Source organism: Triturus cristatus, chromosome 4_1, assembly GCF_964204655.1.
Source record: "Triturus cristatus chromosome 4_1, aTriCri1.1, whole genome shotgun sequence".
Classification (NCBI taxonomy): domain Eukaryota; kingdom Metazoa; phylum Chordata; class Amphibia; order Caudata; family Salamandridae; genus Triturus; species Triturus cristatus.
The window spans coordinates 356,564,314-356,584,804 of record NC_140585.1 but is presented as its reverse complement, the minus strand read 5'-3'; positions in this window follow the sequence as shown (position 1 = coordinate 356,584,804).

Here is a 20,491-nt window from a genome sequence, read left to right as displayed (position 1 = left end):
CTTCCACAACAAAAATTACAGGAGCTCCCGCATTAGGGACTCCATATTGTTGTAAATAAGCATATACTGCCAGTCTGCAGTTGGTCGCAATCGTTGTATCATGCGCCATAAGTAATGGTATAATGGATACAAAGCATTTCACTAACAGGGTATAAAACCTTTTATTATTCATACTTGAAAAAAAACAACAGAACTAGGTGTTATCTAAAAACTGTGGAGGATCCCCAACACCACGGATGTCTCCAATACAAAGGTGCGAGGGTATTTAGGACAAGCACAAGGACTATCCGGGTTCCCGCAAGAAAGTACCTGACCAAAACATTGGTGGTGCCATGCTACAGGGATTCTGCTCAGGGATAGAACTATGCTTGGAACCATAGAACGCCGGCATGTAGGGACTGAGTCACTATACTACCTCAGTATCTATTAGCCTGTGTCTGACTACTTATAGGGCCTCACTTGCCCTCCTAACCTATCCAGAGAAACAATGGAAAATGCTGACTTAAACATGTACAACTAGGCTAACATAGGGAAAACGACAATGGGCCATGCGAGAAACACACGACAAAATCAGGAGTCCATTCCTTCATCAAACAAGCTGTCTTTAGATCCACAGGATTCGGACACTTATTGCCCTATTATCTGCTTTCTGGTGCAGATGTGGCATGGGGACAGTGGCCATTTTAGATGGTGGATGATGCTGTGAGCATGGTGAATAGGGGACCGGGGTGAGGGAGGGAGAAGGTCCATCTTGGAGGATGGGGACAATTTAGTCATTAAGTACTTATGTTCCTGTTTGCAGACAACATGTGTAAGGAAGCAGACTATTAGTTGTGTGGCCTGTACAAGTCATGTGTGCCCAATCCCCCCGCACTGTCAACCAAATACCCCATTGTAGCACTTTACTCTCAGGGTAGCAAAGCAGAGCAGTCCAAGGGAGGTGGTGTGGACTAGTAAGCACAACTCCCTGACGTAATAATAACACTCAATATGTTATTGTCCAGTCTGCGCTTTTCTTTAGACAAGGAAAAGTACATTTATTACACACACACACACATAGAGTACTTACTACTATGCAGTAATGTACAAATATACATAAGGCTGGTGGAATTACTTTTAATAACCTTACACTTGACCCCAGAAATCACAGTACCCCACTCCCATACAATATAGCACATAACCGTATGGGAGCAGTGGTGTAGGGAACCCCTACTCTCGCAGCATAATGGGGGTTTGTGCCAGGTTGGTAAACAAAGTCCCACCAATACATTAATTAATTATTTATGGGCCTCATCTGCCTGCAGAAATGCTCATAAATAACACTTTGACAGAGGCTTGTGGGTAATGGCTGAAACGTACATTTTTGGAAATCAAAACAACGAAATGATGAATTAGGGAAAAAAACTAATTGCAAATAGGAAAAAGAGAGCTTGAGCGAGAAAGAAAAAATAAGCATGAAAAATAAAGATGGAGAGGTAGGAAGAGTAAACAAAGAACAAGGAGTGATAGAAAAGAAAAGGTGAACATTAGGGTGGACAAGCGCCACCGAGCTGACCCCAATATGTTGGTTGAGGGTGAAGGGCCAGGAATGCTATGAGGCTGCGGATCCCAGGAGGAGTAGAGAGGACATGGCGGGTACAACGAGGTAACTTGGTGCAGGACGGGGGGGGAGCCTCCGATATGTAGCCTTGAGCATGTATACAGCTTTGGACAATTTTGAGAGCCTTTGCTGGTGAGGTGGCTGAAGAGGAAAGCGTGTGAAAGGGTGATACTTCAGCCGGAGGCTTCTGCAGGATTGTCTTGGTGGACAGCTTTGTCTCCTCTATACAGAGCCTTGGTGGTCAAGTTGTGTGATGGTGGGCACAAAGATTGACGTTAGTGGTCTCTGGCCAAATTAAGCTCTTCATAGCCCTTTAGTGGAGCTTTGTAGCAGAGATCTACTTACTCTGGAGTTTGGGACACAAAGTATGCACCAGATGGTTCTGAGAGCACTAGGGGCAAGAGCTACAGCCGAGGTCCCTACCCTGCCAGCACTGACTCAAAAACAAAAAAGAAAAGCAGCGCAAGCACGTCTACTGGCGGCTAAGAGAGGAAGAGCCATACAAACAAAAAGCGAAGCAACGAGCATGACAAGTGATTTGGCACTTTCAGGCGTTTCCCCCCTGGCACATACTTTCCCAGGGAGGTCTTCAGACACCTCAGGGTCCTCACCAGAAACTGCCATTAGCTCCGTCAATATTAGTGCCACTGGGGGTGAAGGAGCCATGGCCCTAGGCAGGATATTGGGTATGAAATCTCCACAACCAAGTGGGAGCGAGGCCCCGGCTCTGCAAAATATCATAGAGGCAGCTACTGAGTTGAAGAGCGTAATGTCGGAGTGGGCCAACCCTTCGAAAGACTATCCCTTGTTTTAAAAAAATTATAAGGTAACCCAGGTGGTCACTAAACTCCCCTCGGCAAATCAGGTATCTCCTGCTGGGTCAACGCAAAAAACCTTGGGTATGTTGACGGTTAGTACTACGGTCCATGACGGCCATGCTCCATGTGAGAACAACCCTTTGGGGGAAGACAGTGACACTCCTACTCAGGAGCCAGCGACACCAGGTGACCTTTGGTCTCCTGTCTCCATCAGCATCCAGCGGAGGCCAGTTAAAATCCTGGGCTAAAGAGCGCGATTCATCTATTCAGCAAGGGGATGCAAGTGCAAGCGTAAATTTAGCTGCTGGAGGAAGCAGTATCGCGCCCCAATTGTTGTTGGTCTGGACGGTTCAAATGCACAAGCTGTTTGAAACTATCCTGGGAGAAATACGCAAATGTAAATCTTCACAGGCCCAGGAATTATCACTATTACATCTGAGATTGGCCAAAATCGAATCTATGGTACAGCAAATACTAAAGCGCTTTAAAGAGCTTGAACAATGTGTCTCCGATATTGGTGTGCGATTCGGATATTGCCTCTCTTCAGAAAAAGCTACAGGCCTCACAGTTAAAGTTGGACGATATGGAAAATTATGCAAGACTATCAAATCTGCGTTTCACAGGGTTACCGGAGGATAGTGAACGTCTAAATGGCCAGTCCAATCCCCTAGTCTATATAGAGTCATTGATCAGAGACAATATACTTGATAAAGCTCCGGAGGACCTCAGCATAATGAGGGTCCACAGAGCACCCTTCTAGGGACCTCAGGGGGCCAAGTATCCTAGGACAATGATTGTTAATTTTTCAGCTTATCGGATTAGAGAGGCTATCTTAACCAAAGCGATCCAAAAAAGAGACATTGTTTTACCAGATGGAGCCAAAGTGAGAGTGTTCTCCGACATTTCGTCATTCGCAGCACACAGACAAAGGGACTTTGTGGTTATGATGGGACTGTTTAAGAGTGCAGGAACACAGGTCTCCATCGTCCAGCAGTCCAAGCTCAAAGTTCTGTGGGAAGGAAAGTTCCATCTGTGTTCCTTTTTGAAGGAAGCTCAAGAACTACTCCAAATGATTATTCAAGCACATGGCAAATAGGGAAATGGTTACTATCGGAGCAGAGTTTGAGTCTTAGGACTTCAGAACTCTGACACTATAGATACCAATGCAAGCTTGAGATATTTCTCATAGGCTGCGGTCTCTTTTCTTCCAGTACGTTAGGCACTTTACTCACTTTGTTCACTTTAACTTTGTGCATTTTACGATTGTATTCTGCTTTCCTGTATGGGAGATAGGTATATGCTGCTATTATCTTGTGATGTTTTAAGGGTCCCCTTTTTAATATGAGGTAACCTAACGGTATTTGCACTCTATGCACTTCATGCAATTTTTTTGCACGACATTCACTTTGGCTATGGCACTTTAGCTTCATCTCCATGAGGAGGAGGTATAGTAGTCTGCAGCTGTAGAGGTGGCAAGCTTGTAGTAGTTTTTTTTCGAATAGCTAGGGAGTACCGTAAAGTAGATCCCAACCTTCTTTTCCCATGCTGATTAAGACGGGTAGTTCTGCCTATTTCTAGTTTTAAGTTTTTTAGAGCATGGCCAGGAGAAACAGCGCAAGATGGCCTATATATATATACATATGAATGCACCTGGTACTTGTATACATATATATATATATATATATATTTATTATCTACTGGCGGTCGCCAGTAGATAGTTATAGTTAGGACCGTGTTTCCATAGGAAATCCGCAACATTCTATTTGGAATAACTTTGGCGCCGGTTGACGAATCCTCGCGAAATTTTCAAAATAGGTTGGGCGCTCCGCTCCGACCCTGAAAGTCTCGGGGGATTCGTCAAGCGGGGGCTGAGAAACAAGGGGGGTCCCAAAACACGTTTTCCCTATGCAATTTTCCATAGGGACCTTTAGTCCAAGGTACAGCCCGAACGGCTGAACAGAATTACTTGAAATTTGGCAAAGAGGTAGTCCTCTGGTCAGGCATGTGCCTTTTGCATATATGGTGTCAATCTGTTCAGTAGTTCCTGAGAAAATCAAAAGTAAAATCACATACATATCTGGGCGGAGCCTAACCACACATTTCATCGTGAGATCTGATTGGCTGTCAGTACTTCATCCAAGAAGTGTTGGCAGCCATCTTGGGACCAATATACATGATAGCACCTCATTAAAAAGCATTGCAGTTAATAGAAGGTTTTAAGACTTTAGTTACATTATAAATCATTTGTTGATGGTACCATACTCATTTTAGGAATTGTGGTGTGTTCTAAGGTGATTTTACCATGTGAAACTGAGAGCATATTTTCTGTAAATTCACATTATCTTTCTCAGTCATGTAAGAATGCAGTCTGAAATTCTCAGTAAAACATGTACATCCAACAAGGGCAGAGACTGTCAGTTGATTCCTTTGTGTTCTACTGCAGCTTCCCAGAGTGCTCTAAAGAACAACTAGAGCGCTAACAGTCTTACTTATGACAAAAATATGGCACACCTGAAGCCATCTTGATTGGAATAAAGTGGTAACACTTAAAACATTTAATTTACAAAGGAACAAAATGAGGGGGTTCATTTTGCCATATGAATTATGATTAGTGCTGCAGAAAGAAAAATTAGGACACATTTTGAGTGACTTCTCAAATCCTCTTCTATTTCATTAAACAATTCTGACATGCAGACTGAAACATGCACTTTCAATACCAGCAGCAGTTTTCCCTGGTGAGCAGTAGCTTTACAACAGTGTTCTAATGAGCAAAAAGAGTGCTAACATTCAGAATCTATGGCAAATGTGTGACACATCTGAATGCCTTCTTGATGGAATCAAAGTAAAAAACTGAAAGTATTTCCTACTGAGGAGACTGCAGTAAATGAGGAAATTAGGAAACTTCATAACAAATAAATCTCCCAAGATGGCCACCAGAGACAAAAGAGCCCAAATGTAGCCCAAATATCACCCAGATGTCGAAAACCTACGTGCCTCCAGGATCGACCGGCGATCCTGGAGGCACGTAGGTTTTCGGAACAGTTTACCCGGGGCTTAACTGGCGCCCCCGCCCCAGCTGATCTTTATCCGGTACAGCCTGGACCCACATAATATTGGGTTCGCTTCTTGGGACACGAACAATACGTGTTCCCTTTAAGATGGGACTATAGGATACACTTGCTCCTATATCTCAGTTTTTTGTAATTTTTTTTATAATTTCTCACTTTTGGTCCTGACGAAGCGCTAAGGATCCATTAGGGACCACGGGCAGCGCGAAGCACTGTGCGTTATAACATAGGCATCGAGGAAGGCACGTTAGATGGGGCAATATAACCCGTGCGAAGACAAGTGTGGCATGACATATTCACGGGGTGGTGTTACAATGCACATGGGCTAGAGAGTGTCATAGCATATGCACTAGCTAGTGGAATACAACACAGAGGTGTGTGGCACACAGCAGGCAATGGTGGGTGTAACACAGCATTGGGCTCTGCCAGGAGCGCGCTGTGACTCTCAAGTGATGTTCGTCCCCTTTCCAGAGAGTAAAATAAAAAGTATTACACATCCGGCAGTGGATGTGTGTTTTATTAATCGTGAGGGGGGTTTCTTGCATAGTTTTGGTTGAATTTTTGTCGAATCCCCTTTGAATGGCTTGGTGTGCATGTGTATTAAATGTGCCCGTCAATAGCTACCCATGTTTGTATAAATAAACGACAAGGGTGTCTACCGGGATTAGGCACGGTAGGGCATCAGACATGTCAGAGCTTCACTAGTGGTGTAAATACATTCCACGTGGATTCATTGTATGCATAGTCGCCTTTTAATGAATATCACGCAAATCGTCATGGTGATAGGTACGTACGGTTTGTCCAGCATGTCCTAGGTGTGTCTATAAATATATATATTTTTTAAATAATAAAAAACAGTGGCCGGCCCTGGGGATTGGGGTAAAAAAATATAATTAGGAGACAGGCCCTGGGGGATGGGGTCATCAGGGCCAATAAATTAGAATAAGAAGGGGAACCACACAGCTCCCCTTCTTAAAAAATTAAAATAAATAAAAGACTGGCATCGTGCCGGAGGCGACGCCCCCTCCTTGCAGCACTCTGCAAACGTGCCCCCTGGCGAGTTGTAAATTGGGGAATTAATTCCTCTTCAATACTGAGGGTCCCTGAGGGCCAACTAGCCCAACAGACATCTCCAGTATGCGCCAGGGAGCTGCGCTGCAGACAGGTGTTCTGAGGCCAAGCCCCTTTTTACACCTCTCTGCAACGCAGCTCTGTGGCGCTTACTGGAGGTACCTAGTGGTCTAGTTTGACCCTAAGGACCCTTAGGATTCAAGGGGACTTAATCTCTCAACTTAGAACAGCCACAGGGCGCGTTTACACAGTGGTGAAGGGAGGGGACGGGGCCTGAGGTGACGTGTGCAAACACGCACTATGGCACGTTTTAAATTGGGGATATAATTTCCCTTCAATACTGAGGGCCCCTGGGGGCTAACTAGCCCACCAAGTACTTCCAGTAAGCGCCACTGAGCTGCATTGCAGAGAGGTGGTCCAGGCCGTGCCACTTTTTACACCTCTCTGCAACGCAGCTCTGTGGCACTTACTGGAGGTACCTAGTGGGCTAGTTGGACCCTAGGGACCCTCAGGATTCAAATGAACTTAATCTCCCAACTAAAAACGGACACAGGGCGTGTTTACACAGTGGTGAAGGGAGGGGACGGGGCCTAAGTTAACGTGTGCAAAAACGCCCTGTGGCCTGTTTTAAGAGGTAGTTTTAATCCCCCTGCCCTATTATATACTAGGGGCTTACAGAGGAGGCCATGCTAATCACAGGGGGACCCCAACGCATAATGTTCCCTAGTATATGTAGGTGTTTTCACTGTATTCTAAGTGTCTTTTAACATAGCACTGGCTCTAGGACTGGTTAGTCAGACTCAGTTACCACCAGTATCCGTTTGAAAAAGTTGAGGGTACAGGATGATTTTGCAACAAGGCTTCTTTCTGCTCTTCTTTTTGTTCTTTCTGCACGTTATCCTTCTTCCTGCACTTTTCTTCGTCTTTGAGGACTTCTGTTGCTTCTTTCTGCACTTCTTTTTTTTCTTTCTGTTTTCTTTCTGTGCATTTTTTCTTCTTTCTTCACATGTCCTATCTCTGTAGGCATAGTTAGAAATTAGCATTTAAAAAACCTTTGAAATTCACAGAAAAAACCATAGGTTTCAGGCACGTTATAGTTAGGAATTAGCATTTAAAAAGCCTCAGAAATTCACTGAAAAAACCATAGGTTTCAGGGGTGTTATAGTTAGCTGGACTTTTCACTTGTACAAAACCATTGAAATTCCCCCGTTGGTGTTGCAAAACTGGAGATCTCAGAAGGTGCCTACAATGGGTCAATGGCTCTCCAATTTAGGCCGGACCGACCAATTTGAAGAGGCATATGCAAAAAGGATAGGGGTGTTTCGGACATTCAGGACAACATGGGAGGGCTATGCCCGAAATTCATGTTTAGAAGAAAATATGTATGACAGGTCATCTATATGGGTAAAAAAAAAAAGCGAGAAATAAGAGGTTTTTATTTCACAGCGTGCTTGCCTTTCTTATTTCTAATTACTGAATTAAGGCAAGTTTGCAATACGTTTCTTCCATGTGTTGGGCTTTTTAGAATGCTAATTATACTATTTGTGAATCTATTTATTGTCAACTGAAATATGAATTTGGGTACTATGAAAGTTTGTTCTCTCTGCTATATACAATGTTCAACATGCCTATTTTGTCTGCTATCAATCCTTAATAAAAAAAAAATTAAAAAAGAAATGAAGCAGGTCTATTGGCCTAGACAATGATACCACACTTAAAGACCAGAATCACATGTCCAACTGCACCACTCTTTCACTGACTATAGTCATTGTAATCCATCTGCAATATTTATAATTAATAAGCATTGTAACCATTTGCAATTATTATAACTAACAAAGCATTGCAACCTTTCATGAAGAATCACTATTGTCAGTATTCATACATATTAGAATGAAACCTTGCAAAATCACAAAACATGTGTCTGTGTCTTTTTGGGACCAACTTAGGCCATAAGTATTCAGCCATAGAACCAACCAACAGAGGTCACCACACTCCCAGGCTGTACAACAAAAGTTGCAGCCCTGTGAGTGCTTGAATTGAATGCAGAACACCAGGAGAGGAGGTCATAATTATCCGATCTTGCAAAGTTAGTCTTTTTAAATTCTTTGGTCGGGGGGGGGGGGCTGCAAAGTAAGCCCCACAGAACAATAGAATTGCTCCCCAACGGGAGCATGAATATTAAGTAGAAGGCTCAAGCCGCATTCCCTCTAGCTGCTGTGCAGCCTTGCACCCCGCGGCTTCCTGTTTGATTTTTTTTTTATTATTTGGTTGGGCACCCCAGATGGCCTCTTCATTGGGGATAGTTCGGTTAGCGCATCTGCTGCTCTTCGCCTGACCAGAAATCTTCTCTGGTGGCATGGGAGCCAGCAGAGTGCCTCTCCCCTGCCCACTCCACACGGGTAGGGTGTATTTTGGTGCCTGGCCCGCTTCCCCTAACATAGGAGTGGGGGGTAGGCCCATCACAGCTGAGTGAAGCACAGTGGCACTCCCCCTACTCTATCTGGTGTCAGGGGCCAGTAGATCTGGTCCAGGACCCTTTCCTCTTCTTGGCCGGAAGGTTGGGATCCCTGGGCCACAAGAGATCTGTGGAGGAGGCCCAGGAACGCACCCTCCCAAGGTCCATAAATTATTGATGGCAGTTTCATCAAGCTCTGGCCCATCCCAATGGTGTTTTCGGGACTGGCAGCAAACCTCCACACATTTCATCCATCAGCTGGGAAGGGTCAAATGTCAAAATCATTCTTCCCTGCATATCTCAGGCCCCGTTGGGCTGAATGTTTGAAACCTTGGGCTCATTTCCCTCCTAGTGCTTGAGTCCTAGTCACCTTGAGCCTTTTCCTCAGGCCTCCTGGCCTCTAAGGTGGCACACTTTTCAGGGAGCTGGTTCCACTGGCTCCCTGTACTGGCCTTTCTTCTTTATCTGATCCTCTGGGGCTTCTCTCCTCCTGTGTGGGAGAATAAGTCCAGTATTCCCCCAACTTAGGGAGTATAAGGGGACCAGCTTCCCTGGTCCAGGAGTCAGCTGTAGGCAAAGTCCTGCGTCCATGAAGACATCAGGGTGTTTCTCCTTCCAGTTATCCATGGCTGCTGCCATCCAGTCCCTGTGTCCAGCTGCAACAAAAGGCACTCTCTCTCTCTCTCTCTTGTGCAAGAGTTTTTAAGTGGAGGTGGAAAGTTCTAGAAGCCTGGCCTCCCTGGCCAATCCTATGGTGCTACATAACCTCTCCACCCTTGTCCCAACCATCCTGCACAGCAGGGTGGGAGAAATCAAGATGGCACCATCCAGAAGCTACTGGTCACATTTTAACTGGGAGCCTCAGCTTCTCCCCTTGCTGATATCACTGCCACGCCTTTGCCCACCAAAACCTCTAAGAGGAGCCCCCTCCTGTGCTGGCTCCAGAGTTCTGGGCTCCCTCCTTTGTCAGTGGCCCTAGGCTGTCCCACACCTGGCACAGTGTGACATCTAATTAATGCATGCAGATTTTCTTACCTACCCCTTCCTCGAGAGAAGAGTGAAGCATTGCTAATTGCCCCCTTTGGGTGAGGAGACCTTTGTGCCTTCTGCTAGAGAGCAATGTAATTAATGTGGCACAGCAGGGTAGCAAAAGGCCTGGGTTGTAATCTGACCTGAGCCAGAGAAATATGACAATTCTGAATGACCCCTAAAGTATACATATATCTGCTTGGAAAATGAATATTTGATTTTGGTGCATATTTGTCACCCTAGTTAGCAATCTCACTGAACTTTGTAGGCCAAAGGGGAGCGAAAGTGCTCCCAAAGACAGATTTACGGCTGTCTTTAATAAAATGTCAGTGCAAAAAAAATAGTAAACCACACTGGCATTCCCCATGAGTGTCCACTAATATTATACCCAGGTCAATATGTAACCCGTTTAGAGTCCCATCTATGCCAGGCTTGCTGTGCACAGTTACTGGGCTGTGCATGACGTTACCAGACAAGTGCCCCTTGCCCTTGATGCATCGCAGTGCTCTTATCTTAAAAGGTGGACACTGGCGATAAACATGCACAGTCCATTTATTGTGGGTGAGTCAACAGTTTTGAGGCTCACCCACAGTAAAAAGTCCCAAACCAGGTAATGCAAAAGCAAAAAATCCAGGCGGATTAAATGAGCAGATCCCATTTCACTACAACATAGCAATCCATTGGCCAACCTAAAATATTTTTCTCTTTCCTCTTTAGCAGTAAAGATGGGAACACTTAGGGCTCCATTGCCCTGCAGGATCCCTCTGGGCTCTATTTTGTCTCCAACTTTATTCAAATCGTTTGGGTTTTTTCTGTCATGTTCTAAACAATGTTTATTGTAATAGTTTTCATTATTACTTTCCTTGGCATGAGAAATCTCATTCTTGAATGGACGTTAATAATTGATGCATGCATTTACGTTTGTTGTATTTCTATAACACAAACCTAGGGAAAAGGCAGCGGAGCCCTGAACAGGGTCACATAAAAAATCTAGAAAGGAAAGGTGAGTAACTTTTTCTCTGTCCGTGGTACATAATGAATGAGGATTTGTAAAATGTGTGGCTACTCCAAGGAGTGTCTCGGCGCTAAAAAGCAAAGCCAAATATAAAATCAGGCAAGTCAGAGAAGGACAAATAAATTAGTTTTAAGAGCTTTCCTCGATGAACTTTTGTAATGAGTGGTGTGCAGCACTAATGGAAGCCGGTTCCAATCGGCGCTGGCAAGCACCAAAAAAGAACAACCTCAACTGTGGAGTTGTCTTGTGGGCTGGTGGAAGGTCAGTCGGTGGTTGATGTAAGCTGCTCCTATGTTGTGGAGGGCCTTGAACACATGGGTGAGTAGGTTGAAGTGGTATTTCTTCTTGATTGGGAGCCCATGGAGGTCTCTGATGTGGGGGGGGGGGCTATGATTGAACGTCTTGGGAGATCCAATATGAGTTTTGGATGGTCTGGAGTTGTGTCAGTAATTGGTTTGTGATTCCGGTGTAGAGTGTGTTGCCATAGTCCAGTTGGCTGGTGATGAGAGCCTGTGTTACTGTTTCCAGGTGCTGGGTGGGATCCACCTGAAGACCTTACGGAGCATTCGTAGGATGTTGAAAATTTAGTAGGCTACTGCATTTACCTGGCACTTCATGGAGAGCTTGCTGTCGAGCCAGATGCCTAGGTTCCTGGAGTGGATGGTGGGGGTTGGTGCAGGTCCGAGAGCGGAGGGCCATCAGGAGTCACCCCAGGGAAAAGGGGTTCAACCTAAGATGAGCCCTTTCGTCTTGTCCGTGTTCAATTTTAGGCAGTTGTTCTTCATCCAGTCCAGGACGTTGGTCATAGTATTATAGATGCTCGCTCTGGTGGTGAAGGTGTTTTTGGTGAGAGAGAGGATGAGTTGGGTGTTGTCGGCGTATGAGATGATGTTGAGTCCATGGATGTGGGTGACGTTGGCCAGCGGAGTCATGTAGATGTTGATTAGGGTAGGGGCTGAGCGAGGAGCCTTGGTGGACACCACAGATGATGACTTTGGGTTCGGACGTGAAAGGTGGGAGGCGTATTCTTTGAGTGCGTCCTGTCAGAAACAAGGTGATGAGTTTGAGTGTATTGCTGCTGATGCCGATGCAATGTAGTCTGTTGACCAGGATGTGGTGGGATACAGTGTCAACGGATGCAGAGAGGTCAAGGAGGAAAAGGGCAGCTGATTCTCCATGGATGAGGATGGTCCTGATGTAATCTGTTGCAGCTATGAGGGCTGTTTCAGTGCTGTGGTTCGATAGGCAACCTGATTGGGAGGCGTCCAGCAGGTTGTTTCACTCAAGGTGGTCTGTGAGCTGGTGGTTGATGGCTTTCTCAAGGACCTTTGCCAGGAATGGGAGGAGAGAGATGGGGCGGTAGTTCTTGTAGTCGCTGGTGTCTACGGTGGGTTTCTTTAGTAGGGGTCTTACTTCTGCGTGTTTCCGTGAAGGTGGTGGAATTAATGGCCGAGTTGAGGATGTGCGTGAGTGGAAGGCAGATCTCCTCCCATCCTAGGTTGAGGACGTGGTCTGGGCAGGTGTCCGTCAGGGGGCCAGAATGTATGGAGGTCATGATGGTCGCAGTGGTCTCACTGTTGAGGGGTGTCCAGTTGGGGAGGTGGTTGTGCAGGATTTCCGCTGGGGTTGTGGGTGGTGTGAACTCCTTAGGTTGAGGGTTGAAATTGCCGTAGATGTCTGCTATCTGGTTGTGGAAGTATTCTGATAGGGCGTCACAGAGGTCCTGGGTGGGGTTGTGTTTTCCACAGCCGCTGGGGTGGAGAATTCCCTGATGATGTTGAAAAGTTCCTTAGAGTGGTTTCTGCTGGTTTCGAGGCGGTTGGCCAGAGCGCCTTTTTGGCTTCTTTGAGGGAGCGGTGATCATTCCTGATGGCGGACTTCAGCACGGAGTGTTCTGTAGGGTTTCTGCTAGATCGCCATCATCTTTCTATTCATTTGCATTTTCTTTTTGATGCCAGGAGTTCTGGGCTGAACCAGGTGGCGTGTTTGAGTTCATGGACCACCATCTTACAAGATGAAAGAGGGAGAAGGTGCAGAAATGTTTAATGGAATAGAGCAAACCAAAGTACATCCTGGCAACAGAAAAGATCTGAGGTTGGAAAAAGAGTCCGATGTCTGACTTAACACCAAGGTTCTTGGCCGAGGGCGCTCGTTATAGTTATAGTTATCTTAGGGCACGATTTATAGTTTTGTGAGATAACTCTATCTAGAACTAGTGAATTTGTATGATTTGGTGCACGTAAAATGTGAGCCTAACTATATCATCCCTGTAACTTTTGTTTTTTTTGTGAATTTCAGTTTTTTTTAACGTAAGTAATATTGAAATACCTTGCGTTACTAAAGTAATATTTAATTACCATATGTTCATCCTACCCAGAGCTTCACAGCGGGCACGGAAACAGATGAAAAGTCTTCTCCCAGTGGGCGGGACCATTTTTCCTGCTCCCGTCCGTTGGGAGCGTACCTAGTGTTTGCTCTCGCTTAGCAGGTGCCTTTAATTGCCAAGCGAGAGCAAACAGAGGAAACAGCTATGTGACGGGGTGGGCACCCTGGGACATAGCAGGAGGCTGGCCCTGGGGGTTGGGGTCCCTAGGGCCAATAATGACTCAAGCCTAAATCAGCCTGGAGGAATTCCCCTTAATATAAAAGGTTTTCACGCTGGGGATGCAAAGCAAGCGTGGGAGGCTTTTTCAATTTTGACACAGATTTGCAGATCTTCCCATTCCTACCCTGCTCCCTTTTTGTTTATTTTTATGTTTTTTAGGGACTTGGGCAAGGTCCGGAGTCCCAAGATGGCTGCCAACACTTCCTCCATGAGATCTGGGGATCCGCGGAGGATTCGCATCCCTAGATATACAGATTTCTTTTTCCTTTACTAACTCCAAAACTACTGAAGGGATTGACATCAATTTACAAAAAACACTCTTTTTGCACAAAGCTTTCTACCAAATTTGGTATTATTCTGTTCAACTTTTCGGGCTGTAGTTGTATTTAAAATTCCTACAGAAAATTGCATGGGCAAAATTTGTGTTTGACACCCTTTTTTCTCGGTCCCCACTTGAAGAATCACCGCAAAACTTTCCACACAGCAGCTGAAGTGAGTTGCAGACTGATTTTTTGAAAATGTCGGGTAGATTCATCAAACGGCACCAAAGTTATTGGCAGAACAAAAAACGCTTCATCTGTGGAAACTAGGTTCTAACTATTACTACCTACTGGCAACCGCCAGTAGGTTTTATATACATATACATACATAACACACACACACACACGGTGAAGGGTTCCCTAGATGGTCATGTCAAATCAGACTAGCTGTGCTATTAAAATACCAGTGGAAGGAAATGAACAGAAAGTCTTGAAACATGGGTATGTTTGAAAAGACTAAGCTAAAAACAAGACTCTGAAAAATGTTAGCAGCTCAATCGACTTGAACTTATGATTTAGAGGCATTTGATTTATTTTCATTCCACTGAAGTCCCCCACCCCTGTGCAATATGTATACTCATTAAACTGGCAGTTTATTGCTTCATTAGGTTAAGCTCTCGCTTGCAAGACTCTTGTGTTCTATAATGTGCTTGAAACTTACCCTCTATTCCAAATGTTTGGGATTGCTGTCACTTTTCCTTGTTGCCTTCCAATTGGGCAGTTCTTGCCATGCGTCACTATATTTCCTTTTGGTGGCATATGGACGAAGCACGGATTAATTATGTTTAATTAGTGTCCCTCCGCTTATTGCGTTGTTACTCGGTAGTATTACTTTACTTTTCTTTTCAAAGCACTATGAAGCTGTCACCACCGGTAACATCATAGCGTTATTTTTTTCATCACCCCCCCCCCCCCCGATTTCTTCCTCCCCATCCCGCACCAGTTTCTCCTCTTCCCCCCCCCCCCCCCCGCCCCCCCCCCCCCACCAGCTCTCCAGTCTCTGAATTTGTTCAATTCCGATGCCGCATCGAATACATTCTACTAGCAAAACCTAAAAAAGAAAATACAAACTCTACATTTCTCCTCTGTACAAAACGTACGGAGTATAAAGTTTATAGTTGGCCAAAATCTGCACTTATGTACAAACCCTAGCCTTTTCACAAAGCCTCATTTATAGTGACTAAAAGTACATGCCTCCTTTTATGTCTCTGCACTGACCCATGGAGAAATAAAATAAGGGGGCATGCAGCAGCCAAAATGAGTGTTCACTTCTTCTCCACCTCTTGTCTGCTGCTTTTGAGGCCAAATACTAGATTGCAGACTGTTTCTCTGGTGCATAAAGTATTGCGGCACTCCTTCTGAGTGAGTGTTAACACAAATAAGGGAGTGTAGTAATAGATGTGACAGGTACATACATTTCTCAATCCAGTGCAGCCCAACCAGTTGCATATCAGTTTGCACAACACGATGACATGGTCACACAAGAAAATGTTCAAAATCTGTTTACTGTAAGTAGAAAAGAAACAAGGTGGACTGTGAAAAGAGGTCTTCAGATTGCATGGGGTCATTTGTTGTATTGGTGTGCAAACTTATCCTAAATTATCTTACTCAAGAGGCACTCCAACAGCTAGGACAGGGAGAGGTGTAGTCGCTATTTCCAGTGGTTCTAATTCAGTAATCAATGCTGAAATATTTTTTTAAGATTGACAGGCAGGGGTGTTTGAGATATATAAAAAGAATTTACAGGCAAAAACATGAAAAAAGCCATCAATAAATTTAACAGCAAAGAATACAAATCATAAGTGCAAAGAACTCAGTGAAATTCTATACGAAACCCGGCATAGGTTCGCCTTCTAAATGTGGGGAATAAGGGCTCCGGGGTACATAAAATTACACGTCCTTTTGTAGGTGTTTAAACAAAGGTTTTCATACAGTCCACACAAGTACATGGTTCTCAGGATATGTACCAATAAGGGACAAGCAAGAAGAAACTACAGAATACATTCGGAGCTTCTCTCATAGTAGTATTACATTGGATTTTGGTCATTCTCACAGTTTATTCAAACACGCTAATCGATACATTGCATAGCAATAGCTTGACACAATTTGAATGTCCTTGATTAAGGACAATGAAGGAAAGTCTCTGGGAAAATTAAGGGGCATATTCTCAAGAACGTGTGAAAACCATCGCACATTTAGCTTAACGCAACTCTTCACATCGCAGTCTATCGCGGGAAAATAATGCCGTGTTAACATGGTATTCTCAACATGGCGGCACAATGCGATAGACCCACGACAACGCGTCATATGAACGCGCTAAAATCAACGCGACGCCACCAAAACGCGAACACAAAAATAGTAGCGATGACGCCAATCGCGATACAAAAATCAGCGAAAACCAGCCGCAGGCCTGCAAATCCCACGCGTCATGCGGGAAAATGCACCATAAAAGTCACACAAAAAAACCACAAACAAAAGCCAAACAACAGCGAAGCACAATGGAGGTAGCGCGGAGCAAGTGCAGAGGACAACCAGAACCCCACAAACCCCCCCAGAGGACCAGACTGGGACCTCGGGGTCAGGGAAGGGCAAGGACAAGAAGAGTAGGAAGAAGAGGTCCAGTCCACAGGAAAACAGAATCCTGATTACGGAGGTGATAGAATACCATCAACTACTCTTCGTCACCTCCATTGTGTCACTGGCAACAAAAAGTGGAGTATGGCAGACCATCTTGGACAAGGTGAATGCAGTTGGAGTGCTGAAGAGGACAATGGAAGAGGTCAAGAGGCGCTGGAATGATGTCAAGCACAAAACCAAGCAGAAACTCGCAAACAACCGGAAGGCAGCAATGCAGCCTGGAGGTGGCAATCCAGCACCACAGGAGGAGCTGGACGAGATGGAGGAAATGGTGTCCACAGTCATCAGTGGGGAGACGGTGCAGGTGTTGGGGGACCGGACACTGCTCAACATGACCGGACACAACAGCAACAGGGTGAGTAATGACCAGGGACGAGGGGCACCGGGGAGATGGGCACAATGGCACACATGAACAAATAAGCATAGCACATATGCGGACAAACCATGTCCCAGATCCCCAAATCCCACCAAGAGGCCAATGCACCCAATTATGCAACATTCCAGCACTGCAGAAGCACAGAAGCCAGAGGCACACCTCATGTAAGGGCCAAAGGGCAGCCAAATCAGAGCTGCAGGGGCGACTCCCCCTAAATGCGGCACACACACACTACATGCAGAGGACATCAACATTGACAACGCCGTGGTACAAACCGCAACACGTCCACAACAGAACAGAGGACACAACTGGTGCCTCATGTGCATAGAAACTGGCCAATCACATTTGGCATTGCAGGGAACTGTGAGTTTACAATGTACAAGTACAAACACACATCCGTGCTGTAGTCGGAATGGCCACTGTCCCGCATCAAATAGGCAGCTCCCCCCAAACAGTCACAATGTACACTGTCATGCAGTCTGAATGTAAACATGTACAATGCGTCAACATACATGTGAACAAAATGTTAAACTGCATCTCCCCTTCACATTGCAGGGGGAAATCCAACACCTCCTGCAGAGCAGTCTGAAGCTCTATTCTCTGACCACGAAGAGGACCACCACACCTTCGACTCTGACGCCCTCCAACAGCTCGTGGAGAGCCTCCGCAGCCCACTTCCAGGAGCAGGGCAGCCCAGCTGCTACGAGCAGAACCCACCCCCTGCACAGAACACACAGCAAGCAGCACCCACCAATACGGCTGCCTCCCAGGACCCCCACGACGAACACATGGCCTTCCAACGCCGTGTGTTGGGGTGTCAGGAGAAGCTGGCTGAACAGGTGCAGGTGGGGTTCGACCGCATGGCAGACAAACTAGAAGCCTTACAGGGACCACTCACAGTCCCTAATGGACACCCACAGTCCGCTCCATGCTCTCCAATGAACTATGGCTGACATCACTAGAGTCCAGACTCTGCGACAAGAATGACTGTCTAGTCAGAGTGCCTCCAGCGAACTCACCCTGGAGTTGGGACTCATGTGGAGGCTCATGGAGAACATGGAGCGGACATGGGTGGAAAGAGCGGCTGCCACAGCTGCACACCTGCAAGAGGTAGCTCGGTCCCTCAGTACCATAAAGACCCTCCTCATGGCATTGCTGTCACAAGGCCTGGCGCTGATGTATGCTGCTGCTACCACTCCATCCACATCTCCGGCCCCTGATGTGTCAGTGCCACACAGTGCATCAGACATTCCACATCTGGCCCCTGAGGTGTCACTGCCACACAGTGCTGTAGACAGCACACCACCATCCACATGTGAGACACAAGCAACAGCAGAGGATGAAGATGCGGATGAATCTGCCTCCGTGGTCAGAAGGACGCAGTAGCATTCATCTCCGCCATATGGCCTGTTTCTGCTTGGTTCTGCCCTCTGCATCATCATCTTCCACTGTCCCCCAATGCACTCTGCGACACTCACCTTGGACCTCGACATGGACTGCCATATTCTTTTTGGTCACAAATGACACAGCTTTCAGACTGCGGACTGAACTCCTCCTCTACTGATGTACTTGTCATTCCCTAAAGGACTCTGGCAGTCCCTCCACGGGCTAACAATATGAAGTGGGGTTTGCATGGCCCTGTACTGCTCCAGCTGCAACACTCCACTGAATGTGCAATAAACATTCATGTTAACTCAGATGTGTCATGTCCATGAGCCTTCAAGTGTGGAAGTATGGATGTATGTAGGGTCAGTGATTCCCCCTTGCGTCCTTTTTGCTCATGTTGTGGGACTTGGGTCACAGGGTGACACATTGCCGATTGCGGTGCGGGTGGCACCGACACAACAACAGGGACACATCCATTAGTTACTTCCTTGTCCAGCCCAGGACGGAACCATGCCCAGAGTCCCGGGGTCATTGTTCACACCCTTACGCTGGACTGACATACGCCAGGACAGCTCATTCCACTTACGCTCACAGGGGGGGACGACAACGCTACATGTCCCAGGTCTTCCATGTAGGGATCTGCTGCTCACAGGTCTAGTTGTCGGCATTCCACAGCCACTCCCTCACGGCTGGTTTACACCCATACCACACCCATCCAGCACAGGTGTCACAGAACATGTGACCCTGCCAATAAAAAGGGCCGGGCGAACGTGCTGGATGCCATTTCCACTCTTTAACTGGGTGTCTCCGTGTGGTTCTTATTTATGCGTGAGGGCCTAGGGCCCTGCCACCTCACATTGCCCAGTGCCGGAGGTGACATGATGGCGTCCGCACCATGGGACTCAATCATGAAGACTCCATGGCTAGCGGTGCACAGACTTGGTGGCACCCGATATACTGCGCCAGGCTTAGGCACACCGCCACGGGACGGTGTCTTGCGGTGCAGTGAGATAGGGGCACCTGAACTGCTGAGCCGGTGTGCAGCCTGCGATGATGTGCCGTCCTGGCGGTCCAGACTGGTGAGGATTAGTGTGCGCCCTGCTGGACCGCAGTGTAGGCCTGAGCCAGCGGGCAGTGCGGGCCTATCCGCCATGTGGCGTTGCCTAGCGGTTCACAGAGTTAGTGGCACCTATAGGGCTGAGCGGGTGTGCAGCCTGCGATGATGCCATGTGCACTGATATGGTCTCTGCCATTGCATTATCAAGACCCAGAAGTGAGTGGGTACGTGAGTTGCTGTATTGGTGAGTGATTGGTTGTCTGAGTACCTGTATGGTTGTCAGAGTGTCTGCGTGTGTGGGTGAGGGGGTGTATGACTACCTGTATGGATGAGTGAGTGGGTGAGTCAGTGGTTGTATGGGTTAGTGAGTGCTTTTGTGAGGGGCTATATGAGTGAGTGTGTGTACGGCTGTGTGGGTGAGTCAGTGGATGTGTCAGTGGTATAGGTGTGAGTTACTGGGTATTTGAAAGGCAGTATAGGTGAGTAATGGGACATATGAGTGACTGTATGGGTGAGTTAGTGAATATGAGAGTGACTGTAAGGGTGTGCTTGGGTCAGAGACTGTATAGGTGAGTATGTGTTATTATCTGTATGAGTAAGTGAGTGGGTGTGTGTATCTGTATGGGTGAGTAAGTGGCTGTGTGATTGACTATATGGACGAGTGACTAGGTGTGTGAGTAGCTGTATGGGTGACTGACTCAGTGTGTGAATGGCTCTATGGGTGTATGAGTGGCTATGGCAATGGCTGTATTAGTGACTGAATGGGTGGGTGTATGAGTGGCTGTATGTGTACGTGATTGGATGTGTGTTAGATCTGTGAATCAGTGAGTGCATGTGTAAGTACTGGTATGGGTTTGTGGATAATTGTGTGGGAGGTGGTGTATGAAATGTTCTAAGGGGGTGTGAGTGGGTACGTCAGTGATTCAGTAGATGATGTCATCAGTGATGTAATTTGAGATGTCATGAGTGATGTCACTCACCATGTCATGAGTGATGTAATATGTGGGGTCATAAGCAGTGCATTGCGGGGGTGCAAGTTATAGTAAGCTCAGCT